The sequence below is a fragment of the Lactuca saligna genome, chromosome 2, assembly GCF_052625555.1.
Source record: "Lactuca saligna cultivar CGN05327 chromosome 2, ASM5262555v1, whole genome shotgun sequence".
Lineage (NCBI taxonomy): Eukaryota > Viridiplantae > Streptophyta > Magnoliopsida > Asterales > Asteraceae > Lactuca > Lactuca saligna.
Genome location: NC_136418.1, coordinates 58,139,668 through 58,155,009, shown reverse-complemented (window position 1 = coordinate 58,155,009; position 15,342 = coordinate 58,139,668).

Genomic DNA, 15,342 nt, shown 5'->3' with positions numbered 1-15,342 from the left:
CTACATCGACAAAATTGTTTCTCTACATGGTGTACCCTTATCTATCATTTCTGATAGAGATAGTTGTTTTACATCTCGATTTTGGTGGATGTTACATAGGGCACTAGGAACCAAGATAGATTTGAGCATAACTTACCACCCTCAGACAGATGGGCAAACAGAGAGAACAATACAAACATTGGAAGACATGCTACGAGCGTGTGTCATTGAGTTCAAAGGAAATTGGGATACTCATTTACCCCTAATTGAGTTTTCCTACAATAACAGTTACCACACGAGTATCCAATGTGCTCCATATGAAGCATTGTATGGACGCAAGTGTCGTTCGCCCTTATGCTGGACAGAAATCGGAGATAGACAGTTGACTAGAGTCGAACTTATCCAGGAAACATCCGACAAGATTGCTATCATCAAGGATAAGCTTAAAGCTGCTAGAGATCGTCAGAAAAGTTATGCGGATAATCGTCGAAAACCATTAGAATTCCAAGTAGGAGACAAGGTACTTTTAAAAGTGTCGCCTTGGAAAGGGCTTGTGTGTTTTGTTAAGAAAGGAAAACTAAGCCCGAGATATGTTGGACCCTTTGAAATCCTTGAAAGGATTGGTCCAGTAGCGTATAAACTCCAATTGCCCCAAGAGTAAAGCGCCATTCACGACACATTCCACGTCTCCAACCTTAAGAAATGTCTGCCGACGAAACATTGATAGTACCCCTGGAGGAACCGATAGAAATCCTTGACAGGGAGGTAAAACAACTTAAGCGGAGTAAGATCCCGATTGTGAAAGTTCGATGGAACTCAAAATGCGGGCCGGAGTACACTTGGGAGCGCGAGGACTTCATAAAGGAAAAGTATCCGCAACTTTTCCCTTGCGATGACAAGCGATGACATAGAATGAATTTCAGGACAAAATTCTTTTTAAGTGGGGTATACTGTGACAACTGCCAATTCAGGTCATTCTTGGACTCATGCATCTTTATAATAACCATTCATGCACAACATGCCATGACCTAGTAGTATAAATTAGGTCAAAAATCTTGCATAAACTAGGATCCAACTAAGGTCTAGGACTAATATACTTGATACTTACAATTCTAGTAAGTTGCTTAGCTACAATAGGAAATGCCAATACTATAATTAGAATAAAGCTTCAAGCTTTGTTATAATTGAAATAGGGTATAAAACTCTAAAAATAAATTAAAACATTCTAATTATACTTCAACATGTTGTTGAATATCAAACAATATTCCAAAAACCCTAAAGAGCCAAAAATCCAAAGTTATAAATTATAAAGCTTAAAAACTTTATAAAATTTGGCTATAAACTCCCTAATATCAAATTTTTGTTAATCAAATTATGAATTATAGTCAATGAAATAGAAATTAAATAACCAAGTATTGATCATAATTTATTTGTTGAAAACAAGATTTTAAATAAATCCAAATTTGCTTAATAAACACTTTTATAAAATTAGGGTTTTTATAAAGATTTAGGAGGGAATTTTATAAAGTTTAAATTTTAGGAGAGAGGAGGCCAAAATGCATGCAAAAACCGGCCATCACCTCTCCCCATGCCCTCTCTCTTCCCCAAAACACAATCATTAAGCTTAAACCCTTACTCCACCTCTTCCCTCTTCACTCTCTCACTTCACTCTCTTCACACACTTCACTCTCTTCTTCCCTCTCTCTAAACTCACGAAAATCCTCTCATTTCTCTGCAAAATTTCGAGATTGTGAAGCCCTTGAAGTGTTCTTACTTCTCTCAAGGTCAAAACCAAGGTAAACAACAACATCTTCTTCCATAGTTTCATGGTTAAACCTCTTTTTCTTCTTAGTCTTGTCTACTTTTCGGATTCTATGTCTTTCCATGGCTAGAAATCTTTATTCTCCCCTTGTGGTTTGTAGATTCTCACCATAACACAATGCATGTGTTAGAGATGGTGAAAATCCGGGATCAAACCCATGCAAGGAGTGGAAAAGATGCACATATGATCATGTGACATCAAAACCTAATATTTCATGTTCTTCTCCATTTCTTTTGTGTTCATGCATGAACAAAAGCATTTAAACCATTTCTAGTACATCTTGGATGCTCATTCATTCCATGCATGTGTTAGAAATCGGGCCTTACCAAAGACATGCATGATGTTCTTGTTGAAATACCCTAATAATGCACACAAGCAAACATGCAATCTGCCAGATTACTTTGTTCGACTTTGAACAGTCATAACTCAGCCATTTCTTAACCAAATCATGATATTCTTTTTGTATTGGTTAGTTCCACGAGCTAACTTTCAAACCCAACTGGTCTCACTGTAAAATATTAAATATCCGATTTTTAGCAGATTTTACAAAAAGGCTGCGCATACAGCTCTTTTTCTGTGATCACTATTTTTATCTTGCTTAAACAATGGCCTTAAACCCAACCATAAATCTGAGGAAAAATACCTTAGAAACTTAACATATCTAGTGAATTATGGTTGAAATTTCGTGGCTTCAAACCTCACTGAATGGGCTACACAAATTCATGAACTTCAGCCACATTTACACTTCATGCATTATTGCATGCAACTTTTCTTAAATTGTTTGGAAACATTACCCTCATTTCTCTTCTGAACACATTTTTTTACATTTTTCCTTTTGAAAGCCCTTGCACGCATGAGATAATCTGGAAAATTTCAAGAGCTTTTGTTATTTCTTTGATTTATTAGAATTATTGCTAAAACCAAGGGCATAAATCATATAAAATACTTCCAGAGGTCAATAAATCCTAAATAAATTCATGGATGATCCTTATGGGGAATAATGACCCCTCACCAAATTTCAGCAATTTTTGTTACTGTTTCATATGATTTCTAATTTTCTTTTATTTAGGACATGATAAATTACAAAACCACTTTATAGGATGTGAAAATTGTATCTAACAATTTTTGCATACCTTACCTGTGATGGGTGACTTCAGAAAATAATTTCAAGATTTTCCATCATGTTTTACTATTTTTCCCAATTTTTGGTAATTATAATGGTCTAAAAATGGGAGAAATAGTTCGGATTATCCAAAATTCATGAAAATTTACCAGTATATAATATCATAGATTAGGAGGTTACATAAAAATTTTGAATATTTTTCTCTACTGTAAACTATTTTTCTCTTATTTTCTAAAGTTAATTGCACTAAAATACACTTAAATATACATAAATACCCAAAACCAGTTTATACATTATGAAAACCACTTTTGATATTTTTCCCAGGATATTTATACTGTAAATGATGTTACAAAAATTTATGGTGATTTATTTTAACTGTTTAATATTATTTCTTTAATTAATGGCTATTTAAAGGAATAAAGCAAGGAAAAATAGAAATACCCACTGAAAAATATCTTTTATATTTTTCCCAGCCTATTTATATATAATAACAATTAAATAAAAAGTTTGGGTAATTTTGGAAACTGTTTTCTATTTATTTCAATTTTTATTGAAATAAATGCTCAAAAATCATAAAATATAATTAAACGGCTTGGAAATCCATTTTTATAATTTTCCCAGCTTAGTATTGTGTAATAACAGTTAAATAAAAAGTTTAAGAATTTTTATCCCTCGAATGCTATTTTCGTGAATTTATGTTGTAATAAGGACTTAAAAATTTGGAAAGTTTATATTCCAAGGTTGTAATTAATCGCCCGATATATAGAATTTCATTACTTCAGAAAAAGTGTAACTAATTGATATAAAATCCAATACTAAAACATAAATTGGCATTTCCCTATATGTAGAGTTTAGTATATTAGTATTAGATATCGACATGGAAACTCACTAGTGCGTGTGTTTGATGTCGTAGGATCCCGGTAGTAAGACGTTGGTGCATCCCGAAGTACCGCTTGTGTCTACACAAAACATCGTGAGTATTCACGCACTCCCCTATTTTCGGTTTTTATGTTTTGGGGTGGAAAAGCATGTCCAGAAAAACTACTGTTTGCATGTTGTATTTAAATTGAATTGTATCAAACATGATTGCTATTGTATTGCTATATTTCTTTATGTATGTCTATGCAACACGGAACATGAGAACTTATCGTACTAAGGCCCTTCCCTTATCTCTAACCATTAACTCTTTGAGCCAATGGTCGTTATGGATAGCGCTATTAGGAATTGACAACTCCTCACTCGCCCGAATCGCTGGAGTGCATGATACCATATTCATCTATGGAACGATAAGCATAGATCTCGATAGGGCTTCAGTCATAGGTTCGGTTGAGACTCATTGTTTGCTCATACACATACAAACTCGTTTCTCGTTATAGCGATAAACTTCTATTCATTAATAGCAATCAACTTGTTTATCATTGAAACAATGTACTTGTATTTACGAAAAGCCTTATTGTACGCTCGATTTTTATAAACTTGTGATACTCACCAACTATTTTCATAGTTGACGCTCGTTTTACATGCTTTTTCAGGAAGTAATTAGTAAGTGGATGTAAAGATTCATCATCATAGAGCATGCTGCATCGTGTTGAAGCTATTATGAAGCTATATTTTGAACAATGTTATTTTGAAAAACTTGTATTTTGTTTCTTTTGAAGCTATGGGTTGTAAACTTTTAAATACTGCTATGATGATGTATCTTTATCTTTTGCATTGAAACGGTTATCGCTGTCATACCTTGCGTTTCCGCTTTAGCGGGGTGTGATAGTTTTCGATCTCGCTATCTTCAAGCTTCCAAGTGAGTTCATACCCCTTTATTCAACCTTTGAAATGCTTTTAAATGTTTTAAATACTTTATTGGGGGGGGGGGGGGGTTACAAGTTAAACACTTATAGTTATTGCTTCAATCACTTGTGATTGCATTAATCACATGTGATTAATAACTAGGAGACCAATGATTTTATCACTGTTCAAACTGTTTTACTTCAAAATGTTTTACAAACTCTTTTACTTATCAAATGCTTTTATTTAAACGTTGTTTTACTACTTATAAATTGCATGCCCATATATGTATAGATATATAAGTATTGTTTAAAGTCCTTAGGAAGGCCATCCACCCTATTTCCTTTTCGCGCACTTAGATGTGGTCTGGTGGGACTTCGGGTGACCATTCTGAGGGTCGTTTCAATATTAGTTATATATCATATATTCATGTATAGACATAAAAGTACTTCCATATTCATACTTATCAGCACATCATTAGTAAGTTACCATCGAGGTAACACAGGATCATACTACTACAATTTCTAGATCAACGAGTCAGTTCATTTAGGAGTCAATAGTTATTACTAAGAGAACATATACAACGATACTTGAACAAGTAACATTTTATTGCATATACACGAATACGTTAACAATTGTGATCCACTGTATGGGAGCATGGCTTAATTGTCATGACCCGAGTTGTAGCCAGAGTCTCCTCGAGGGAGAGCGTGAGTTTGCGTATAGATCTATAGTGGATTGACTATCTTACACCTCGCTGCTAGCTACAGCAGGACCGACAGGTCTGCGGGTGCCAAACGTCATACCTTATTTTTCGACTATACGTTGTCGTTGTTACCAGTCGATAGTATGGTGCAATTTATCACATGATACCTTAATATAAACCCGGTTTAAGGTAGTTAGTACAACAGTAGTTCCTATAAAACAAAACTACAGTACTACAATGATTTACCCATTATATTTTGGTGATAACCTCACTTAAACTTTAATGTACAAACTATATTTTGTTAAAAGATAGTTACACTTGGGAAATTACACACTTTTACATCAAATGAGCATACAAAACAGTTAAGCCTTGGTAGAAGGCTACTTTAACAGAAAATATAGGTTTTTCTGAGAGATTCAAACACTTACATACATTTACAACTCATACTTGCGATAGGTTCAAACGTTTTGATAACAAACATCGACACTAAAATACTTATGAATTCACTAGCTTAATGTTGATAAACTCTTTCAAAATAACTTGTATTCTCAGGTCATCAGTAGACAGGTACTGATGCTAGCTTTTGAGAAGATGGAGCGCATTCAAGACTCATCATATTATTTTGATTTACATTATATTTTTGGTGTCTAAAACTGTACAGAACACGCTTGTATTAAAATTTTATATTTACTGCAATGGATGATGTTGTTTGCTTATTTACATTTACTGTGTTGTGATACTTTACATGACGTCCTTCGCCCCAGAACATTTCCGCCGTTCTCGGTTTTGGGGTGTGACAGACTTGGATGGGGTGGGAGTGTTTGTGATTGTAGCATAGATATGGATAGGTACTCACTTCTGTTTGTGATGCTTGGGGTTCTCCTTTGACATTCCCTAAAAATTTTGCTACGTTACCTGATTATGTTTTACTTGTGGGGTCGTGGTAGCCTGACAGATACATTGTTCAATCAACTTATGGACCAATTTCTTAGCACTATCAAATATAAAGGGTATAGATGCAGTCAGTAGACCCTGAACTGGAGAAGCCAATCCCCAAATATACCTTTCAATCTTCTTATCTTCCGGGGTCACCATTCCTAGATGAAGATTTGAAATGTCGTTAAACCGGGAAGTGTAGGCAGCCACTTCCTATCCTTTCATAGTGAGGTTCCAGAGCTCCTGCTCTAGAGCCTTAACTTCCTATCGAGGGCAACACTCCTTGATCATCACTTGTTTTAGGGGTTCCTAGACCATGACATAAGCTTCATTGATCCCTATGGACTTAGCATGGTTATTCCACCAAGTTAGAGCGGAATCTATAAGTATGCAGGTGGCATACTTCACACGGCAGTCCTCTATGAAAGAAATGATGTGAAACACTGCCTCCATCTTTTCTATCCAGCAAGATAGACCAACGGCTCCTTCCCTTCCATAGAAGGGTCGGGGTTTGCAGCCCATGATGTCATTGTATGAAATAAGCCATAAATTGTTTTGGTTCACCTTTGGAGTTCCACCACCATTTTTGTTGTATCCAAAGTTACCATTCTGAGCAACCTTGTATGCGACTATGGTTGTAACAATTCCTTGCGCATGTAGGGTTTGCATCAAAGTGGAATCCATTTGGAATGGTGGGTTTCAGGTATTGACAAACAATGGGGTTTCTTCTAGAGTTCCCTCTAGAGTTTGAATAACCACTGGTGTACTCTTCGGTTGCTTCAGGAATTTGGTTGTGGACGAACTCGTGGACTCTTTTGTGCGGCCATTGCCCTAAATGTTTGGAAGAGGCACATTTAAGTTGTTTGTATGTCTTATCCATGACAAGTATGAATGAGTTGTATATTTTTGTAATTTGTTCATAAAATCCCACAAAATTCCAAGTCATATAGTCAAAGTTCTTATTCGATAGTTCACTAAGTAGCCATAGAATTTTACAAGCAATACAGACAATGAATTTCAACATTTAACAAAATACTAAAACTAGATTCATAAATTAAATTGCTTTTTTTTTTTTTTTACAAAGGTTACAAAAGTGCTAACCGTGTGAGGTTAGAAATGGAAAAGCTTTATAAAAGAACAATTTCCAAACAGGAATGATAAACATTTGCAGTACAATCAGCTATTCCAACAAAAATCCTAACCCTACACTAAGGCATAAGCCACGCTAGCTGAATGACTACCATCCTAAGCGGTGAATCAGGTAGACGCTAACTCCCTGACTTGCTCCCGAAGCTAACGTCCCTTATACGTTGCAATGGTCACTCTATGCTCAACTGCATCTAGTAGGTTCTACATAACATGAATCTGATACTCTAGGGACCTGATATGGGCACTCATGGCATTGACCTCAGTACGACTGTCACTCATTCGGTGATAGAGGGTTAGAATGGCCTCATAATCATCTTTATTCTCCTCCTCAAGTCTCTCGACTCGACGCTCGATTGATCTAGTGGTAGTACCTGAAGCTCTAACAAGCTCCTCTAGGGACTGTTGTCGGTCTGCTAATCTATCGCCCTGATCCTCGGAGTCACCCACAAAATGGTGCACGTGATGGAGCCCGAGAAGACTTACCACTCTCAAAGCATGGGGGATCATTAGTAATCCTCCTTTTGTTGAGCATGTCGGCCAGCCAACTAGCTTAGGGGTTAACTTGGTTTCCATTTCTAACCACTAATAGGTCGGGAAGGCTAGGAGAAAGTGTCTAAGTGAGATATCGGGGGAATACTCAATCTTGGAGTCCTCCTCAACATAGGAATCTTGTCGTGACGACAATGTGGCTGTGAACATAGCCTAGGTGGGGAAAGAGATGGAGTAAGGATAGGCTCCTCATCTGTTAGGCCCTCCCTACCATCCATTGGGCCGTCATCACTCATATCCTCCTCTACCTCCTAGAATTTTCCTTCACTATCATAATCTCCAGCGTGATCATCCTCATTCTCTGAGATGTATTCCTCTTCTAAAGGGTCTTCCTCCTCAGCGGATTCAGGTGGAGAATATTCAGGAAAATATGGGTCCCCAGCCAAGTGCACTGGGTTCTCGTGATGATCCTCATGATTTGCAGGGTTCATCCAATCTCAGTGGTCATTAGCAATCTGCATCATTAGGTTGTAAAAAAATTTAGTATTTTAGAGTTGAGTTTTAAATGTATAAGTCTTTTAAAGTTGTTATAGGGATTCAAAGCTATTAGGTATCTACAATTCATCTTTAGAACATCCTCGAGTCTCTAAAAGTCTTAACCATTGTAGTATGTTAAACTAATCAATCAAGGTTGGTTTTTCACCATCCCGACCGTAAGTAACATAGGAGCACGTTCCAGATTTACTTATGGTATGATTTATGTATGATACTAACCTTAGTTGAGGCATATGACCTAAAGTGTTGAGTTGGTAGCTTTAGTTGAATGGTTGTTTATAATTTTATTAAGCGTTGTCATCGTGTGTCAGAGTTTATATGTAACTATTATATATTTAGTGTTGGTGAAATCTGTAGTATTATTAAATGTTTTTTGTACCTCAAGACTACCAATTAAAGACGAGGGCCAGACATTAAACACCATAAGGCAGGACCATTTTAGCAATTAAGTCGTTCTGAAATCTGGCAACCCTATGGATTCTTCAAACCAGATTCCACGTACCGTAAGCAACCAAGAATAAGTGTAATTTTTAATAATACTTTTATTAGGAGCATGTAGCTATAGTTATATTTCCTCTTTCGAGGATACGAGTTCTCTATTGGCAATTTAGCTCAGATCCCAATCTGTCATACCTCGGTCGAGGCGGCGGAATACACTGGGTTATGCGTCTTAGTTCATGGATCACAAGCAAACCAAATATACATCACAAGTTACAACAATAATAACATAGTAGTTACGTCTCAATTTAAAGTTCGAATACAAGTTCATACAAATAATAATAATGGGTTCAATAAGTTTTCCTTAACAATTGGCTGATAAAACAAAAACTTTATCCGAAACCCATGAGCATTTCTTCTATCTAAGAACTTGGTTAACGATCTCATGAGGATACATGAAGTTTGAAGATCAATACGAAGGTTGGTAAGAGTTACAGGTTTTCTGCTAACAACAGTAAATATACTTTTAAAAAAAAAATCTAAAATGTATTTCTTTTATATTTAAAACTATTTTTGAAATATGTTTGGTAAGAAGAGAAACTGAATATATGGTTTCTAGATGAATAATTAGTTAATGCTTATAGTGATTCCTATAATCAATCTATGTGACTAAATATAACCCCTTAAAACGCTTCGTTAGACACCGTGGATATAGACTGAAGATAACTATAACTCGCTTTGATTGATCTGTCGAGGTTATAACTAGCAACCACAAGTAGGGGTGTCAACCCGTATAAATCTATATATATGTATCTCGCTCTGAGGACTAACGGTTATAAAGATGTTGGTAAACTAAGTTTGTTAACTTAGGTAATGAATAGCATCTCACTGTAAATGATATTAACTATGATATACCATAAAGTTTTTCTATAAAATTCGAGAACGTATGATGAATTCTTATAAAACGTATAATGCTTGCTTAAATACATAATATGTTTCTTCACTTCCATGAATAATTACAAATGTATAATTGTGATAATTCATAATATATATATATATATATATATATATATATATATATATATATATATATATATATATATAAATAATTACAAATGTGTATATATATATATATATATATATATATATATATATATATTCATATTTATTTGATATCATGCTGATTTTGTGAGACCGTTAGCCAAAATTCAAAATTAATTTTAAAATGCAAACTAAAAGGAAAAATCCACAAATTCTTTTTTTTTTTTTAATATTATTTTCGGAACATTAGTTACTTAAAAATAATAATAATATTAAATAATATATAAAAAAAATTACCATTTTTTTAAAACATGTGAAATATTCTAATAGAATATTACACTGTATGTATGTTTATATATATATATATATATATATATATATATATATACATATATATATATATATATATATATATATATATATATATATATATATATCAAGGTTGCAAAAAACGTTCGAAGTTAGCTAGTCAGTGGACTAGGGTCAAGCGATTAATCAGCTAGGCGGAGATTACTCGGGGGATTAATCGGGTACCATTAATTGTTAATTTGTTGCATTTTAAAAAACTAAATATGACTAATATCATATCAAAGTTTGTAAATACCACTAATATGATAACAAAATTGGTTAATATGATTAATACAACACTAATCATGCCTCAAATAGTTTCCATTGAGATAAAACTTCTTCAAATTGTTAAAATTTCATTGTTTTATAATGTTCCACACATATGTATGCAGGGATTAATCATTGGGCACCCTCTAATCAGTCGAGTAGTGCCTTGGGATTAATCGGAGATTAATCGGGACCTAGTCGGGATATTTACAACAGTGATACATATATATATATATATATATATATATATATATATATATATATATATATATATATATATATCTAAGTGTAAAAATATCCACGACAGTAACATGTGCATTTTTTTATTGATGTGGGGATTTAGGGCTTATTTTGTTAGCTTTTTTGGTGGTGGGAAATTTCTGTACAAATTAAACAGGCATTTAGATTTAATTTGTAAGGAATTTTAGTGTGTGTGTGTGTGTGTGGAGGGAGGAGGGGTTAATGACGTACAACTCCGAAATTTGGTGGTTTTTTTAAAATGGAAATGTAACTAAGTTGGGCTATGAGCTTCTTGTTGACATGTCCAAGACGACAATGCCACAAGGATGCTCTATCCATACTATTGGAAGAATCCATACACAACACATCATTTCCTAGGTTATCTACACCCATAACAGTTTCATAAATTCCATTACAAGGCATTGCTTCAAAGTATAAAACACCATTTATATAAGCATAAATAGAACCATTCATATTATTAAACGAATATCTAAATCCTTGTTTAAACAAAGCATGAAAAGAAATGATGTTTCTTGCCATATCTGGCGAGTAACAACAATTATTTAAATCTAAATTGAATCTATTACTAAGCACTAAAGAATACACTCCAATCTTGGTAACAGGTGACGATCTTCTGTTCCCCATGATTATATTTATTCTTCCGAGCTCCACATCTCTACTTTCTTCCTAGTCCCTGCAAATCAGAACAAATGTGGTAACCACATCCTGTGTCAAGAACCCAAGAAATAGTATGAGATGAATTGCTAGATTTAATTGTGTATATACCTGCAAAAGATGGCTTGATCTTTCCATCCTTGATGACTTGCAGATATTCCGGGCAGCTTCTCTTCCAATGCCCTATTTTGTGGCAATGATGGCACTCTGCCTCCTTTGGGTTAGGGTTGGACTTAGCAGGATCAACCTTGGTCCCACTAGAAGAGGAACCATCTTGGGACTTTCCATTGCAGTGGTTCTTTAAAGAAGCCTTCCTCTTCTTGCCCCTTCCCTGCCCAATTGCCAAAACAGGAGCAACAGACGGATTGGGAGATGGTGCAACAGACTTGTCCTTAAGATTGCTCTCAGCAGTCCTTAGGAGCCCTTGGAGTTTTCTTAGGGTGACCTCTTCCTTTTTCATGTGGTAGGTCATCCTAAATTGGTTGTAGCATGAGGGCAAGGAGTGAAGAACGATGTCGATACCCAAATATTCCCCAAAGTTAACATTCAACTTGCGAAGACGATCGACATACCTTTGCATCTTTTGCAAGTGCATGGTAAGAGATTCTCCAATTCCCATTTTAGCAGTGATCATATTCGTTATGATCTCGTAGCATTATTGCCTCGCGCTTTGGTGGTATCGCATTATCAAGTCAAGATGCATCTCATAAGGATACATGTCCTCATAGGACTTTTGGAATTCGGAGTTCATAGTGGCTATCATGATGCAATGGACTTTCGTTTCATCACGCTCATGTGTTTAAAACACAACCATTTCTTCGGGAGTGGCAGTTTCTGGATTGATCTTCTCGAGCTTCTCATCGAGAACATACTCCTTGTCCTTGTGATGCGCGATCGTGCGAATGTATCTTATCCATTCGCTAAAGTTTGATCCATCAAAAGTCACTTTTTGACAAAGTCTCATTAGCGTGAATGAGCTAGCAGCAGTGTTGTTTGCATTAGACATCTACAAATAGAAAGGAACAAAGTTGATTAGAATTAAGTCCCTAACTAACACCCAAAAAGAAAATTTAGGGGTAGGACCCAACAACATTATTTACATATTAGAAAAAGGGATGCCGTGATCCAACATGCAAACAATTTGGAGGTAAGTGAATAACGATTCACTAATTCTTCAACATGAAAAGCATAATCCTTAGTTTTAAATGTATTGAGAATTCCTAGATTTTTGAGATTCATTGAACTTTTCAATGGCATGTTTAAATCTCGATATGTCCCTCTAGTTTGTGACTGGGATACCGAGGATCACAAAGCGGGTGTGAATAACCATGCAAATCTACATGGTGCCTTCATTATTAAAATCACCTATTCGATGTGCCGGTAAACCACACACGCTCCACCGAACTATGATAAAAAAATGAATCCCCCTTTACCACCTTTGCTTGGACCCAATTAGTGTGTCGGTTAACCACACGCGCTTCACTAACATTTAAACAAGGGTGCAAAGTGTAATTTCATGGGATTGCATCAATTCACTTTTCCTAAAGTAACTAAGATTGGGAATTTTATAAAACAGTTTAGTTACTTTATAGATTCATTATACTTATTAATGAGAAGAGGTTTGCCCTATCCTACCCGTTCGGCTAACGACCCTCCACTAGTCAAGCAAGCGGTACGTGTGAGTGTACACCCTTTAAGCGCCATTTTATAGGCAGCAACCTTATACGCTCCTTATAGACCGACTTCGTGAATGAGGCCTACTAACGGTAAGACTAGCATATTTTAACTCATACATATATATATATATATATATATATATATATATATATATATATATATATATATATATATATATAAAGCTTGTAATCATATAATAGTATAGGGTTGAATTTTAAACTTGTAAAATTCTAGGGTTTGAAATTTAAATTATTCAAATTAAACTTTTAATCACAAAACTTAAATTTCAAAACATGAGGACAAGTTATAAACTTTTCAAAACATAAGGATCAAATAGCAAATAATGTAAATCAATAGTTAGATTATCTCAATTTGATCTAATTCATTATTACTTGCAAAACAATTCACCAATTCAATTCAAATAATCAATTACTATCACATAAGGAAATTGTTATTCAATTAATTAGTAATTATCTTTTGTTTGGTGAAGAATATACTCATATATATAGTTGAAATCGGATTTTAATGACCCAAAACAGTTAAGGCAAGTTTCCTCAAGAAAAACAGCAAGAAATCCCGACAGTTCCTCTTTCTGACGCTCGAACTCGCCGAGTACCCACTATGGACTTGCCGAGTTGGAGCTACTCGCCGAGTCCACATTGGAACTCGTGGAGTTCCTCAGGCAAAAGACAAAAAATCGAATTTTGCAAGCAACAAGCAATTAACCAATGCATCAATTCAATAGAAATCAATAAAGGCTTTGATACCACTGATGGGTTTGAGCCATAAGAACTTCCCTATGGGCACATGCAAACCCTATGCTTGGATCTAGGTTTCTCTAATTGAACATGCAATGACTCCAAGACTTACAATACTAGATCTAATGTAAACAATTGAATCAAATCATATGTAATTCGATCTAGAACAATACCTTAGATTACTTGCTTGATACTTCTTATCCTTAGAGCTTAGAGTCACAATTGTTACTCCTCTAATGGCTTACAAACACCAATTAGCAAGAGGATGATATTGAGAGAGAGGGGAGAGGGTGAGAAATCAGCCCTAGTATTCCTTGCCTTGCATGAGTGCAGATTTCCCTCACCCTAGGGGTCTACTTATACTATGGGATACCAGGGTTTCACCTTTAAACTTAATTGAATAACTTAGGCCCCAAGCAATCCAAGATCCTTCTAGATACAAGGCTTGGACGAATTCAATGTTCCCTAACCCTCAATTTCTCCCACCCCATTACCCATAAGGATACATAACCCAAAACACAACTATCACACTTTTGACAGTTTATGCCCCTTTATTCAATTAACCACTTTAAGTTATTAAATTAATTCTTAATTAATATATAACTTATATTAATCAAATAATATTAATATCCCTTTAATATATTATTCTCATAATATATTAACAATAATATTTCTACTCTCTTAACAAATCATCCTGTCAAGTTGCTATGGTGAAGGCAACCCAAAAGGACCATACACAACTGGATCAAGTACTTACCAAATATAGTTACAGTCTTAGACACTAATCCAACATGTTTATCACTTTTTTCAACAGAGACAAAAGGAGAACTAGAACTATCATTGACATGATTAGAAGCAACATGAGAACTAGAAAAACGGCTTATAAGAATCATTTCTTGTTTTAAAATCTTTTGGAAAATCAACAAGTTCATCACTTTTTCAATGGTATGACCTTTAAGATGACAATGTTTAAATTTAAGATTTTGATTTCTTCCTTTAAATCTTTTAAAGTCATTAAATTTTATAGAAAAACAAGATGATTTACTTTTATTTGAGTTAAAATATTTCCATGTGTTTTTTAGTAGACTCTTATCTAGCAACAATGGAAAAAGTAGATTTAACATTTGGAAAAGGGTCCATAATAGGAATATGACTCTTAACTTGATTAAAAGAATCATTTAGACCACTTAGTATCTTCATTAATTTCATGACTTTAGCATGATCATTAAACCGAGTAACACTATCATGAACGCATTCAACAAAATTTGTTAAACCATCAAATTCCTTCCAAAGAACATATAGTTTATTATAGTAATTAGAAACTTAAAGGCCATTTTGAGTAAGAGAATTAATATAG